The sequence below is a fragment of the Cupressus sempervirens genome, chromosome 3, assembly GCF_028749045.1.
Source record: "Cupressus sempervirens isolate cs-2001-9-10 chromosome 3, ASM2874904v1, whole genome shotgun sequence".
NCBI classification, from domain to species: Eukaryota; Viridiplantae; Streptophyta; class Pinopsida; order Cupressales; family Cupressaceae; genus Cupressus; species Cupressus sempervirens.
This window is the reverse complement of record NC_143120.1, coordinates 879,708,431-879,723,245: the sequence shown is the minus strand read 5'-3', so window position 1 is coordinate 879,723,245 and position 14,815 is coordinate 879,708,431.

Here is a 14,815-nt window from a genome sequence, read left to right as displayed (position 1 = left end):
CTATTTTTCCTCTTTTTAGAGATTTGGTTGTGCTTGGGTACCTCATTAGACCTTGTTGCTAGGACCCAAATTTACTTCTAGTAGTAGTTCCTAGGTTTTTAGCTATTTCCTAAGTTTATCTTAAGGGGGGGTGTTAGAGTAATAAAGTATTTTCTTATTAATTAAATCATATTAATTTAATTATTAAGTCACTTATTATCTCTAGATTAATTAAGCTAAACTCTAGGCATATAATAATTAATTGTTTTATCAATTATATCATGCAACCTAGGTTTTACCTATTAGGGTTTTGATTTCTTTTTATAAAGATTGATCTTTTGGTAATTGATTCATTCACTTTTGATAATAGAAATATCTTTTTTTGCTCATCAAGAATGTCTCATCTATGTATCTAGGAATTCTAGCCTTCATAGCTTTTGCTTCTCTCTTTCTAAGATAGGTGTTTGCATGCAGGTGATTCTTGGGAGTTGTGGGATTGATTTTTTATCAACTTCAACACATTCAATCCTAGTATTGAACGAGTGGTAGCAAAATGTATTTTTTTAATAGTTAATTAATTGAGGTTGACTATTAGGATGTTTATTGATTCTTTGCAATGGTATTCAAGCTAACTTGTCTAATCTTATGATATATAAAAAAGTTCAAGTTTCAAGGATAAGATGTAGATGTGGAATATGAAATAAGATGGATATGTGAGAGAAGGAAAAAGTAGAGAAGGAAAGTGTGGAAGATATACTGCAAAGAACCTTTGATTAGGAAGGATCTAGAAGTCAAGCTAGAACAAAGATCTGAATGTAAAAAGATAGTTGCTTCATAAAACAGGTCAATTTATTGTTACTTTCTAACCATTGTAGTAGTAAAGAAATATCTTAACAGAGTTGACTTAATAGTCATATTGTAAATCATCTAACAAGATGACATTTAAAAATTGAAGTATTTAAAGACCTCTAACTAGGCCACTCCTAATAGAGTGATCCAAATCCTCTAATAAGATAATACTTAACGATATGTTTTGTAATCTTTAACGAGGTTGGCTCCTAATAGGGCTCACTTCAAAAGAGTGAAAATAATTGTAACTAGTTGCATGGTGGTTTTCCCGAGTTGGATTTCCACATTATTTCTTGGTGTCATATATAATAATGGAATTTTATTTATTCTTTATATTTATACAACTAAGTTACTAAAGGTTGTAATAGATTAATAATCATAAGATTGCTTTGTTAATTGAGTACCAGTAATATTCTAGTGTTGATCAAGTTAGGTAGTATTGCATGATCAGTGGAAAGTTTGAATTGACATCTAGGGATAGGGAATTGTTTTTGTGGCAATTGATTCACCCCTCCCTTATTAGTTACACTCTTACATTTTCAATAATTGGTATTAGAGCATTTGGTGCTTACAAGTAAGGTTTTAAGGACCTAAGCAAAAGATCAAGATATCTTATAGAAGCGAGATTCGTAAGCTTAACAAAAAAAAAAATTTAATGTGGAAAGAATTGATGAAGCTACATCTATTGAAAGCATCAATGATATTGGTCTATTCTACTTGGAAAATAAACATGTGCCACCACCTAAATGTATGATTGGAGAAGATGAAAGAGAAAATGATCATAATATAATGATGATTGATATAGCTTCCTCTCTAAACGATTCTAAATTAGATGAGCTCAAAGATTGTCCTACCATTATTGACATGTGGAAAAAACTATAAAGATTCTATGGAGGTGACAAAAATGTGCAAAGAGCCAAGGCAGAAAGCTTGAGAGGTAAGTTTGATCAAATGAAAATGAAAGAAGGTGAGAACATTTTCCAATACAATGAAAGAATTAAATAAAGTGTGAGTGTATTCAAAGTTGTAGGAGGGATAATTGATGATGAAACATTAGTCAACAAGGTACTAAGAACACTTCTTCCTACATATGCAATTAGAGTTTTAGAAATTCAATAGATGAGATACAATCCTAAAAATGATATAATGTTGGATGCACTTGTGAGAAGATTAGCTTCTTTTGAGTTGGATAACTTTGATAACTATGCTCCTACTACTAGAAATCTTGAATTTGCATTCAAAGCCAAACTAACCCTTGGTACAAAAGGAGGAAAATCAAAAGGAAAATAGGTTGAGAGTGATGAAGTAGATGATTTAAATGAAGACCTTGAAGTTATTGAAGCCCTACAAAGCTTAGTGAGAAGTAAGTTTGATCGAATGAAAATGAAAGAAGGTGAGAACATTGTCTAATACAATGAAAGAATTAAATAAAGTGTGAGTGTATTCAAAGTTGTAGGAGGGATAATTGATGATGAAACATTAGTCAAAAAGGTACTAAGAACACTTCTTCCTACATATGCAATTAGATTTTTAGAAATTCAATAGATGAGATACAATCCTAAAAATGATATAATGTTGGATGCACTTGTGAGAAGATTAGCTTCTTTTGAGTTGGATAACTTTGATAACTATGCTCCTACTATTAGCAATCTTGAATCCGCATTCAAAGCCAAACTAACCTTTGGTAGAAAAGGAGGAAATTCAAAAGGAAAATAGGTTGACAGTGATGAAGTAGATGATTTAAATGAAGACCTTGAAGTTATTGAAGCCCTACTTATAAAATAAGTATCAAAAGGGAAAGGAAAATTCAATGGCAAAATACCATTGATCTATTTCTCATGTGAAGAGGTTGGTCATATTGTTACAAGACATCGAAACAAAGAAGGTAAAGATGAGAAAAATCATAACAGATTCAAAGGTAAGAAATACTTCAAAAGTTACAAGGACTACAAAGACAAAGGTAAGAAATCTTGTTACATTGCTAAAGATTTTGACAGTGATGAGAATGATGAAGAAGTAGTTTACATTGTTGTTAATGATGAATTTGATAATGAGGAAAATGGAAATATGACACTTATCTCTCATGTTATAAGAAAAAATGATATATGGATCATAGATAATGGTTATTCCCATCACATGATTGGTGAAAAAACCAAGTTTCAACATTTAGAACACTATGATGGTGGATGTGTTAGATTTGGAAACAATGAACCATGCTATGTTAAAGGAAAATGAATCATAGCATTAACAGAAGGAATCAATTCTAAAAATTCCTACTATGTTGAAGGATTAAGACATAATATACTCAGTATAGCTCATCTAAATAACATAGGATACAAGGTTGAGTTCATGAATGGAAAAGATAAACTATTGGATGGGAAATGAAGCCTAGTTGGAATTGATAATCAGATGAAAGGTAATTTGTTTTATGTGGATTTTACTTAAAGTACATGTGTGTTATCTCAGATAGAAGAAAGTTAGCTATGGCATAAAATAATGTGTAATGTTAACTTTGAAATCTTGGCTACCATAAGAAAGAACAAAAGAGTAAGAGTCATACCTTATCTGAAGAAACCTAAGATGAGCATGTGCAAAAAATGTCAAATTGGAAAGATGAGTGAAAGAAGTTTCATAAGTAAGTCCTACAATTATAAAGAAGTTTTGGATCTAGTTCAAACAAATCTTTGTGAGCCAATAGGTGTGGAAAGCTACCGTGGAGACATATATTTCATTCTATTTGTATCAAAACCTAAAACTCCAAAGAAAAATAGTATAGCAGAAAGAAGGAACAGATCCATCATGGAATGTGCAAGGACACTAATGAATAAGAATAATGTTGCACCAAAATATCAGAGAGAAGCAATCAACACAATAGTTCATATACTTAACTGAGTTCAACTAAAGAAAGGTATAAATAGAACACCTTATGAGTTATGGTATAGATATAATCCAAATGTGTGTTACCTTAGAATATTTGGAAGAAAATGCTATATCTTGAAAGATGTAAGGAAAGGAAATATAGATGCAAAAAGAGAGGAAGGTATATTCCTAGGCTACTCCAATAAAAGCAGGCATATAAATGCTTGAATCTTGCTACTTACAAAGTCATAGAAAGTGCACATGTGAAGATTGATGAGTTTTTAGAAAGAAGTAAAGAACAGAGTAATAAGGAACCTAAATAATACGAAAAGTTTGTGTACTATAAGGAGGAACTTGAGACTTTACCACAATCAATTGTAGTCAATCAACAATTGATAGTAAAACCTAAGTTATAAATAGTTCAACCCAAGTTGCAGTTACAAGAAGTGCAACCCGAGTCATAGGTAGCGCAACCCAAGTCATAGGGAATGTAACCTAATTCATAGTTAGAGGAACTTGAGTTACAACTAGATCACCTTGAGAAGCCCAAGAAGAAGACAAAAGATTATGGTGAACCAAGTTCCAAATCAAGAAAGAAAGATCCAAGACTTGCTAAATATGTTAGAAGACATCATGCTTCTGAACAAATAGCTAGAGGAGAGATAGAAGGCATACTAACAAGGAAAAATTAAAAGATGCATGTTTTCTTAGTGAATTTGAGCCTAGATCTATAAAAGATGTATTAGAAAATGAAGGTTGGGTAGAAGCAATGGATGAAGAAATTGAGCAAATAGAAAAGAATAAAAGTTGGTCTCTTGTACCTAGACTTAAGGATAAGAATGTGATTGGTACAAAATGGATATTCAAAAATAATTTGAACGAGAACGGAGAAGTAGCAAGAAATAAGGAAAGGCTTTTATGCAAAGGTTATGGTCAAGAAGAAGGTATTGATTATGGTGAAACATTTGCCCCTGTTGCAAGACTTGAAGGAGTCAAAATACTTTTATAATATATTGTAGAAAAGGGATTCAAAGTATATGAGATGGATGTTAAATCAAATTTCTTGAATGGAGCCTTGGAAGAAGAAGTCTATATTAAACAACTTGAAGGTATCATTGATCCAAGAAAAAGAGATATGGTATATAAAATTAAAAAAGCTTTATATGGACTGAAGCAAGCTCCTAGAGCATGGTATGAAAGACTACATGGATATTTGGTAAGAATTGGTTTTAAAAAGAAAAATGATGATAGTAATTTGTATATTAAGGAGGGACCACAAGACAAGATATTGCTTGTAGAAATATTTGTAGATAATATCATATTTGGAGGATATGAGATGCTATGAAAATCATTTGCTAAAGCAAGGAGGAAAGAATTTGAAATGTTTTTTTTTGGAGAGATTAAATTCTTTTAGGGGTCTACAAGTTCATCAGATGAAGGATAGAATATTCATCACTCTTGATCAAAATACATTATGGAAACATTAAAAGTATTTGGAATGGGAGATTCCAAGCCAGTTGGAATACCTATATCTACTGGTCATAAATTCTCAAAGAATGATAATTCAAAGGAGGTAAATCAAACTAATTATAGATCAATGATTGGAAAGCTTCAATATGTGGTACACACCAAACCTAATATTGCATTGGTAGTTGGCATAGTTGAAATATTTTATACTAATCCAAAAGAAAATCACATGATGGTAGTAAAAATAATTCTAAGGTATCTAAAGGGAACTAAAGAATATGGTCGTATCTAAAGGGAACTAAAGAATATGGTCTATGGTATAAGAAATGAGAAAATATTGAGTTTAGAGCCTTTACTGGAGAAGATTGAGCAAGAAGAATTGATGATAGAAAAGTAGTAGTGGAGGAGAATTATTTCTTAGAAAGAGGTTAGTGTCTTGGAAAAGCAAGAAAAAAATTGTATTTCTCAATCCACAATAGAGGCAGAGGATGTTACTACAATAGTCAATTGTTCAAACATAATATGGATCAAGAAAAAAATGTCAAGAATGAAGGAAGAAATCAAGGAATCAATGGTCATCTATTGTGATAAAATAAGTGAAATTAATATATCCAAAAACCTTGTGATGCACACAAAGACAAAAAACATTGTAATCAAATACCATTTCTTAAGGGAGTTGGTTCAAGACAAAGAGGTGAGATTAGAATATGTAAACACCAAGGAGAAAATAATAGATATATTTACTAAGGCTTTACCTAAGGGTGCATGTATGCATCTAAGAGGTAAACTAGGGGTTATTCCCTTATCTGATGCTCACTAAAGAAAAAGATAGTGAAGCATCAACTAAGTTCCATTGAAGATCTATCAAGTTGATATAGTGAAATGCAAAGCATATTGCCTATGAATTAGTATAAAAGGTACATAGTAACTTCAAATAGTGTATCCTTTGGAATTTGATGTCAAATAGGGAGAGTTAATCAAGGAAGAATGAGAGAAAGCTTAGTGTCAAAGAGAAAGAGCGAGATTTTTTTAGATGATAGAATGTATATCAAAGAGGGAGAAAATAAAAGTAGTTCATAGTAGAGTATTGATAGGGAAGCAGTAGAGACAAATCCAAGCTAAATCTCAGTGGGAGTTGGTATGTATAAGAATTAGAATAAAATTAAGGATATTATTCGATTTCTCATAATTCTATCAGTTTATGTTTACATGTTGTGTTGCCATCAATGCGAAAGAGGGAGTTTGTTAGAAATAATTCTTTAATTGTATGTTGTCATTGATGTTAAACGAATGCCAATATTAACCAAGCAATGCAAAGTTCTTAGTATTAACCTTGTATATCATAGTATTAACCAAGTAGTTGGGTAAAGAAGACTTTTCCAATATTAACTGAGTAGTTTCTTAATGAAGAGAATCTTTCTTACAATATTGTCTAAGTGGTTGGTTGTCAAAGGACTCACAGTGTTGACTGAGTGATAAAAATGCATTTTTCTAATAGCTAATTAATTGAGACTGATGATTTGGATGTGTATTGATTATTTGGAAGGGTATTCAAGCTGACTTGTCCAATTTTATGATATATAAGAAAGGCCAAGTTGTGAAGATAAGGTGTAGATGTGGAATATGAAATAAGATGGAGATGTGAGTGAAGGAAAAGGGAGAGCAGGAAAGTGTGGAAGATAAACTAAAAAGAACATCTAATTAGAAAGAATCTAGAATAGAGACTTGAATCTACAAAGATAGCTGCTTCATAAATTAGATCAAATTATTGTTACTTTCTAGCTATTGTGGTAGTAAAGAAATCTCTTAACAAAGTTGACTTAATAGCCATATTGTAAGTCCTCTAACAAGGTGACATTTCAAGATTGAAATGTTTAAAGACGTCTAACCAGGCAACTCCTAACATGGTGATCTAAATCCTCTAATAGGGCCATACTTAACAATATATTTTGTTTAACCTTTAACAGGGTTGGCTCCTAACATGGTTCACTTCAAAAAAGTGAAAAATATATTAACTAGTTGCATGGTGGTTTTACCAATTTGGGTTTCCACATTAAATCTTGGTGTCATCTGTGTTCATGCTATTTTATTTATGCTTTATGTTTTTGCAACTAAGTTACTAAGGGTTATAATAGATTAAAAATCATAAGATTTCTTTGTTAACTGAGTGCTAGTAGTATTCTAGTGTTATCTAAGTTGGGTAATATTGCATGATCAGTGTAAAGTTTGAATTGACATCTAGGGATAGGGAATTGCTTTTGTGGTAATTGATTCACCCCTCCCCTCTCAATTACAATCTTACATTTCCAACATGGAAATTATATTTTTATATTGTGTTTCTTTAACTCATGTTGTAATTGACAATAATTATCATTGTTAATTTGTGTAATATGTATGCTCTATGACGGTCATCAAGACATTAATGGTAGACTTCCATAGGGATTGAAATTTTATCCTAGACAAACTAGTAGGCTGTCCTACTATGAATAGTTACAATTTGTGCATTTTTTTGATTTAATGCATATAAAAAATAATATTATGGAAAATATTTGATGGAAGACATGATAAAGAAAAAATTGAAAAATTTAATAGTGACATTTAGGAAGCCAATCATGCAATGAAAACTATCATCCAATTACATAATGATGGAGATAAAAATAATATAAATGCCTTTCCTTGGTTACTAATAGGGTAGCAAAAAAATCATATAAAATAATTCATATGAAAAATTTGATTTCTCTTAGGATTTTTGGTGAGTTTTCCAAGGGGTGCATTCACTACTTCTCAAGAGACGTATATTTTCTTTTCTAGGCACCTAGTCCTCCTAGATTCCTAATTGGTTTAGATAATTAACTAATACCAATCCAAACTCCTCTCCAAGAGTTTGATCCTTTGTGCTTACCCTTATAAGACTAACACTATAGTTTTACTACCCTTCTCCACACTCACTCAGAGATCTCTAAGTACAATTTTCTCGCAAACTTCATTCTTCATTTCAGGGTCATCCATCAACATGAGGTTACTCTTTTTTCTTTCATTTGAGTCCATTTAGAAAGATATTTAGATTTATTCCTTATCAATTTCAAGATTTTGTCTCCAAGATTTCTAATTAGGCCTAATACCAATTAGCCCTTGGAATTGACTAATTCCTCTTTCTTGCAAAAACTCTCGGAATAACCTAGTAAAAATATTCTAGTTTTGAGCACCCTTTTTGATTTCCTAAATGATTTTGTAGGTCTTAGAATCCTAGGTTTTTTGTATAGGTGATTTCTGTTATCTAGGTCTAATAGGGCTAAAAGGCCTATTTTCTAAGACAAGGTTGTAACTTGTTTGAAAACTCACCTAAATGGATTGGTAAGACCTTAATCTTCATGATATACCAAGATATGACTACTCCCTTCCTGGAACTAGATTTTTTCTATACAATACTTCTATTCCCTCCACTTAACCATTAGTTTTAGTAATGTCAAATCTCTAACTGGGCATTCCTGGCTCACCTAATGCTTAACTTTTAAAATAGTAGCATAAATTCCTTGGACTCCTACCTTTCTATACATCATGTACAATGACTCCACTCTAAGATTTATCCATATTTTCAAAGTTTCAAGGGTTGAATCTTAAGTGGGAGCCATGAAAGCAAAAATTGTCTTCTAAAAGCTAGCACACTGTAAAAAATAAACTAGTTTTACCCTAGCTACAAGGTTAACCCAAATCAACTTTCTTATTAAATGAAAAAGTATCTACACAAACCTAGGAACACTATACAATCATTATATTGATTCTTTCAATCCATATAACACCACACAAGATAAAAATTCTTGATTTGTACACTAATCACAGTCACAGTCACTATTGTATTAAAGAGATCAAATTTCCACAATCCATTGCATAAATATATTGATTTCCTTCTAGATTTGATTGTATAATTTTTTTTACAATCAGTGTTTTGAATCACACTATGTGATCTATCATCAAAATGAAAGAGAACAAGAGATGCCAAATTCACAAAAACTTTTTACAATCCAACCTCCCAACTTGAGATTGAGCCTTCAGTAAGTAGTAGATGACTTTTCCATAGTTTTTATGGCCATCTTAGTGTATTTTCTACTCCTCATACTTAGGGGATCCAAGGTAACTAAGTTGCATGCAACATTTGCAATAAATTGAAAATGTTTTATGACAACTTTTTGACAACATTTGGCATCTTTTTACTTATTCCATGATCCTTGTTTCTAGGTCCTATAACCCCTCTAGGTCAATGAATAAACAACATAAATGACATTAAAGCATATTTTCCACCTATTCTATGTGTTAGGACACATTTAAAGACTCCAACTTTCTATTAACTCTTAACACTAGGTAATTAAAATAATAACTAATAATGGCTATTTGTGTGACCTTAGTCCTAATGACTAACTCACCTAGCCAATAGTGAAAATGATCTTATAAGGTCTAAAAGAAATTTAATCGACTTGGCTAGAGTCAAGTACAAGCCAAAAATCTTTCAAACAACGGAGGTAGCCTAGGTGTGCTCCTACACCATCCTTTCCAAAATGAAAAGATCAATCCACCCTTGGATTGAGGATATTTGGACCAATCCCCAACTTCTTAAAATCTAATTCCTTTATCCATACTACATCAACATCCATCTTTCCATGCTTCCTTATCAAGCATTTCTTGTACTCCTTTGTTCTAGTCTTTTTATAGAATCTAGTGTCCAGTATGTTGTATGGTCTTGTAGCTGTAGCAGTAGGTAATTTGAGATCCTCTACATCTCTAAACACTTCATGAAAAGTTTGATCCACTTATTGTTGTGGTCCTCTATAATAGACTAAGTCTACAATATTAAAAATTGGTGATAGTCCACTATTCTTTGGTAGCTCAACCTTGAATGCATTGTCACCATACTTAGCAAATATAGGATAGGGTCCTATTCTCTTCATCTATAGCTTGTGAGGGACTCCCTTGTTTATTATTGACTCGTTAAGATGCACCATAACTAAATCACCAATATTGAACTCAACTACCCTTCTACTTTTATCCACCTTTGTTCTATGTTTCATGGTGTTCTCTACCAATGTTTTCCTCATTGTTTCATGAACCTCTTTCATGGCATATGCAAAATCATTAGCATACCCACTTTTTTTCACTCTATCTTTCAAATCTATAAACTCATAGAGACTATCTCAAATGGACTCTTCCCTATTGATCTATTTATGGTGTCATTATGAGTATATTTGGCTTGTCTAATCAATTGGTCCTGCTGATGTCCATACTCCTTACTCAAACATATTAGAATATTTCCAAGGCTCCTATTAACAACCTTGGTTTATCCATCAGTTTAGGGGTGGTAAGATGATCCAAAAGATAAGTTGGTGCCCAATCTTTGCCAAAGAGTCTTCCAAAAATGACTCATAAACTTAGTGTCCCTATTTGACATAATGTTGATAGGTAACCCATGGATTAATCACAATTTATTTGAAGAATAGAGAGGCTATTTGAGTGACATCATTAGTGGTCTTGCATGGCACAAAAAGAGCCATTTTTATAAACCTATCTACAATCACATACACATTATCCATGCCCCCTCTTGTCTTGCGTAACCCAACTACAAAATCCATGCTTAAACATTCCCACGGCCTAGTAGAGATTGGTAGTGGTTGTTAAAGACTAGTATTTATAGAAGTGCCCTTAGCTTTTGACATATGACATAACTTTCCACATACCTCCTAACATCAAGGTTCATTCTAGGCCAATAATAAAACCTTGAAACAAGATCTTGAGTCTAAGTAATCCCAAAATGACAACTCAAAGCTCCACAATGCTTTTCTTGTATTAAATGACCTCTAAGAGAGCCTCCAGGGACACACAACTAATTCCCTTTAAACAAAATATCACTTTGTAAAGTATATTCAACATACCTACTATGAAAATGATTCTTGTATTTAGCACATACCTTATATATGTTAGAAAAGTCCTCATCATCTACATATAGATCCTTGAAATGATCTATCCCCATGCTCTTCAACTAAACTTCTTAGAGTTTGAGTTCTCTTCTAGAAAATGCATCTACCACCTTGTCTAGAACACCCTTCTTGTGCTTTATATTTAAGATATATGCTTTTAGTTACTGAACCCACTTCATGTTCTTGTGACTTAACTTTTCTTGTGAATTCAAGAAACTACGTTCTTGGTTATCTAAATACACAATGAATTCCTTGGGAAGAAAATAGTGCCTCCACTTACTTAGAGCTTGGACCAATGCATATATTTCTAGGTCATAGGAGGATTATTTCCTATTAGCCTCACTCAACTTTTCAAAATGAAACGCTACTAGTTTTTCCTCTTGGCTTAGGACAATCCCAATTGCTACATTGCTAGCATCACATTCAATAGTGAAAAGCTTTTCAAAGCTTGGAAATACTGAAATAGGTTGAGTAGCTATATTCTTCTTCATTTAACTCAAAGCTCTTGTTAGAATTCTTATTCCATATAAACTTAGTTTTTATTCCTCCCTTGATAATATCTAACATAGGAGCACAAATTGCACTAAACTATCTTATGAATTTCCTATAATATTGTGCAAGACCATGAAAATTTCTCACCTCTATTGCTGATCTTGGAGTAGGCCAATTCATGATAGCTTCCATTTTACTTGTATCTATTTTTAATTGACCATGCATTAGAACAAACCCAAGGTACACTAGCTCTATTTTGATGAACTCACACTTCTCCAAGTTGATCATCAACTTCTCTTCATGTATCTTCTTGAAAAAAATGTCAAGTTGTTCTAGGTGCTCACTCTTTGTCTTGCTATAGATTAGTATATAATCTAGATATACAACTACAAACTTTCCTATGTAGTCCTTGAGAAATTCATTCATGAGTATCATGAATGTGGAGTCAGTATTAGACAATCCAAATGGCATGACAATCCATTTATACAACCCTTCATTGGTCTTGAAGGTTGTTTTCCACTCATCTCCTTCATGTATCATTATTTTGTGATAACCACTCTTCAAGTATATCTTGGCTTCACTTAGACAATCCATTAGATCTTCAATCCTAGGAATAAGGAACCTATACCTAATGGTTGTCTTATTTATGGCTCTTGAATCCATAAAAAGCCTCCAAGTTATTACTTTCTTTGGTGCAAGTATAGTAGGTACAACACATGGACTAATACTCTTCCCAATTAGGCCTTGGTTTAGGAGTTCTTGTATTTTTCTTACTATTTCCTCATTTTTTTGAGGGGTCATCTTGTAGGCTACTTTGTTAGGTAGGGTAGCCCCTGGGATATGATCTATCATATGGCTTATGGCTCTTTTAGAGGGTAAGGTTGATATTTTTTCATCACTTACAATACCTTGGTAAGCTTGTGCCATCACTTGAATATCCTTAGATAACTCTTCCCTCTTAGTCCCCTTTCCTTCATTTCCCTTCTTTGGTCTCAACACCAATGCAAAGCCTACACCTTCACTTTCTTCCATGGTTTGTAGGAACTCTTTTTCACTTACCATGAGTACATTTGGATCAGTTGTCTTTGCTTAAGCCTCTTCCAACAATTATTGTATCTTGAAAGTCACATGGTCCTTCTTAAAAGTATAGTCATTATTTCCTCCATCATGGATAGCTTGGTGATAAAATTTCCATGGTCTACTTAGGAAAAAATGACATGCATCCGTAGGTAACACATCACATAAAAATTTATCCTTGTATGTTCCAACTAAGAACTCCACCCATGCTTGCTCATTTACTAACATATGTTGGCCTTTATTTATCCATGTGACCTTATAAGGATTGGTGGGGTATTCTTCCTAGTTTTAGGTTGTTGACTACTTCCTCTGACATAATATTGTTAGTATACCCTAAGTCAATGATGACTCTACACACTTTACCCATCATTATGCACTTTGCCCTAAATAAAGATCTTCTTTGGCTTGGCTCCTCCTTTAATGGATCTTTAATCAAAGTTCTCCTCATCATGAGGTTCTCTCCTTCTTTTGAATTCATTGTTACTTCAACATGCTTATCGATCGTATTAGACTCATCTTGAACTAAGTTTGTCCTCTTGTTGCCTCCTTGTGATGGACCACCTTTCTATGGGCATCTATAAGAAGGGTACCCCATTTGATTGCAATGGTAAGCACCTCATATTTAAAAATTAGTTGCATCTTCCTCCTTATCCACCACTCCTTCTTCTAGAGTTAGAGTTTCTTCCTCTACCACCTCTACTTGAGCTTCCTTGTTATTTTTCATTGAATTTTACCTCATCTTGTGCCCTTAAATATGAGCTTTTCCCACCATAGCCACTTCTTTGACCTCTATTATCCTTTCTCTTAGCTTTACCTTTAAAGTTTTATTTCTTCCTATTTATTTTATCTTCTATCTTTAGGGCCATATGGTAACATTGCTAAATGATTTTGAAATTTACTAGGCTCATCTCTTCTTGAATAGACCATTTGAGGCCATTCAAGTATCTTGCCAGTTTGATGCTTCCATCTTCAACAACCTTGGATCTCAAACAAAATTTTTGAAATTCCTTGGTATATTCTTGGACATCCAAATACTTTTGTCTAAGATTTTGTCTCCTCCTATGAAGCATAACTTCATAGTCATCAGGAAGATAGATCTACTTCACTTTGTTTACCACACCCTTCCATGTAACTATAGGACCTTTTCCATCCTTTTCTCTCTCAATTTTCACAAACTTCCACCAAGTAAGAGGTGAACCTCTTCATCTAAACTTGGCCAACATAGCTTTTTGTGATTCAGAGATACTGTCACATTCAAAATGGTTCTCAATGTTGTCAATCCAATCTACAACTAAATTTGGATCCATTTATCCACTAAATAGTGGCACTCCTTCCAAAACTTTTCCACTCAATGCTTTTAATGCCTTTAAGAATGGATCTTCAAGAACAACATGGTCAAGTGTTGATTCTTCTTCTTCCAACTCTAGTTCCTTATCCCTTTCTTCTTTTTCTTCCTTTAGGTCAATTTTCTCTTTGATCCTATCAGTTTTGTCTTGGACTTCACCCAAGGGTTGCCCCATTTGAGCTAGTCTTTCCCTTAGCAACTTGTTATCTTCTTCTTTTTCTTCAACCTTCTTGGCTAACTCAATTTTAGTCACCATGATGTTGTCTTCTATTTCTCCACTTTCTATATTCCCTCCCACTAATTTAGTAGACAACAACATCCACCACAAGCCTGATTAAAAAAACTCTTTCTTTTATACCATTATGGTATGAGTTTTCCAAGGGGTGCTTGCACTTCTGAAAAGACCTAGCTTGTATTTTCTAGGAACATAGTCCTCCTAGATCTCTGATTGGTTTATATAATTAAATAATAGAAATCCAAACTCCTCTCCAAGATTTTGATCCTTTGTAATTACCCTTAGAAGACTAACACTCTAGTTTTAGTACTCCTCTCCACACCCACTTAGAGAGCTCTAAGAGCAATTTTCTCAAAAACTTCATTCTTCATTGTAGTGTCATCCATCAACATGAGGTAACTCATTTTTCTTGCATTTGAGTCCATTTAGAAAGGATCTTTAGACTTCTTCCTTATCAATTTCAAGATTTTGTCTCTAGGATGCCTAATTAGCCTAATACCAATTAGCCCCTGGAATTGACTAATTCCTCTTTCTTGCAAAAACTCT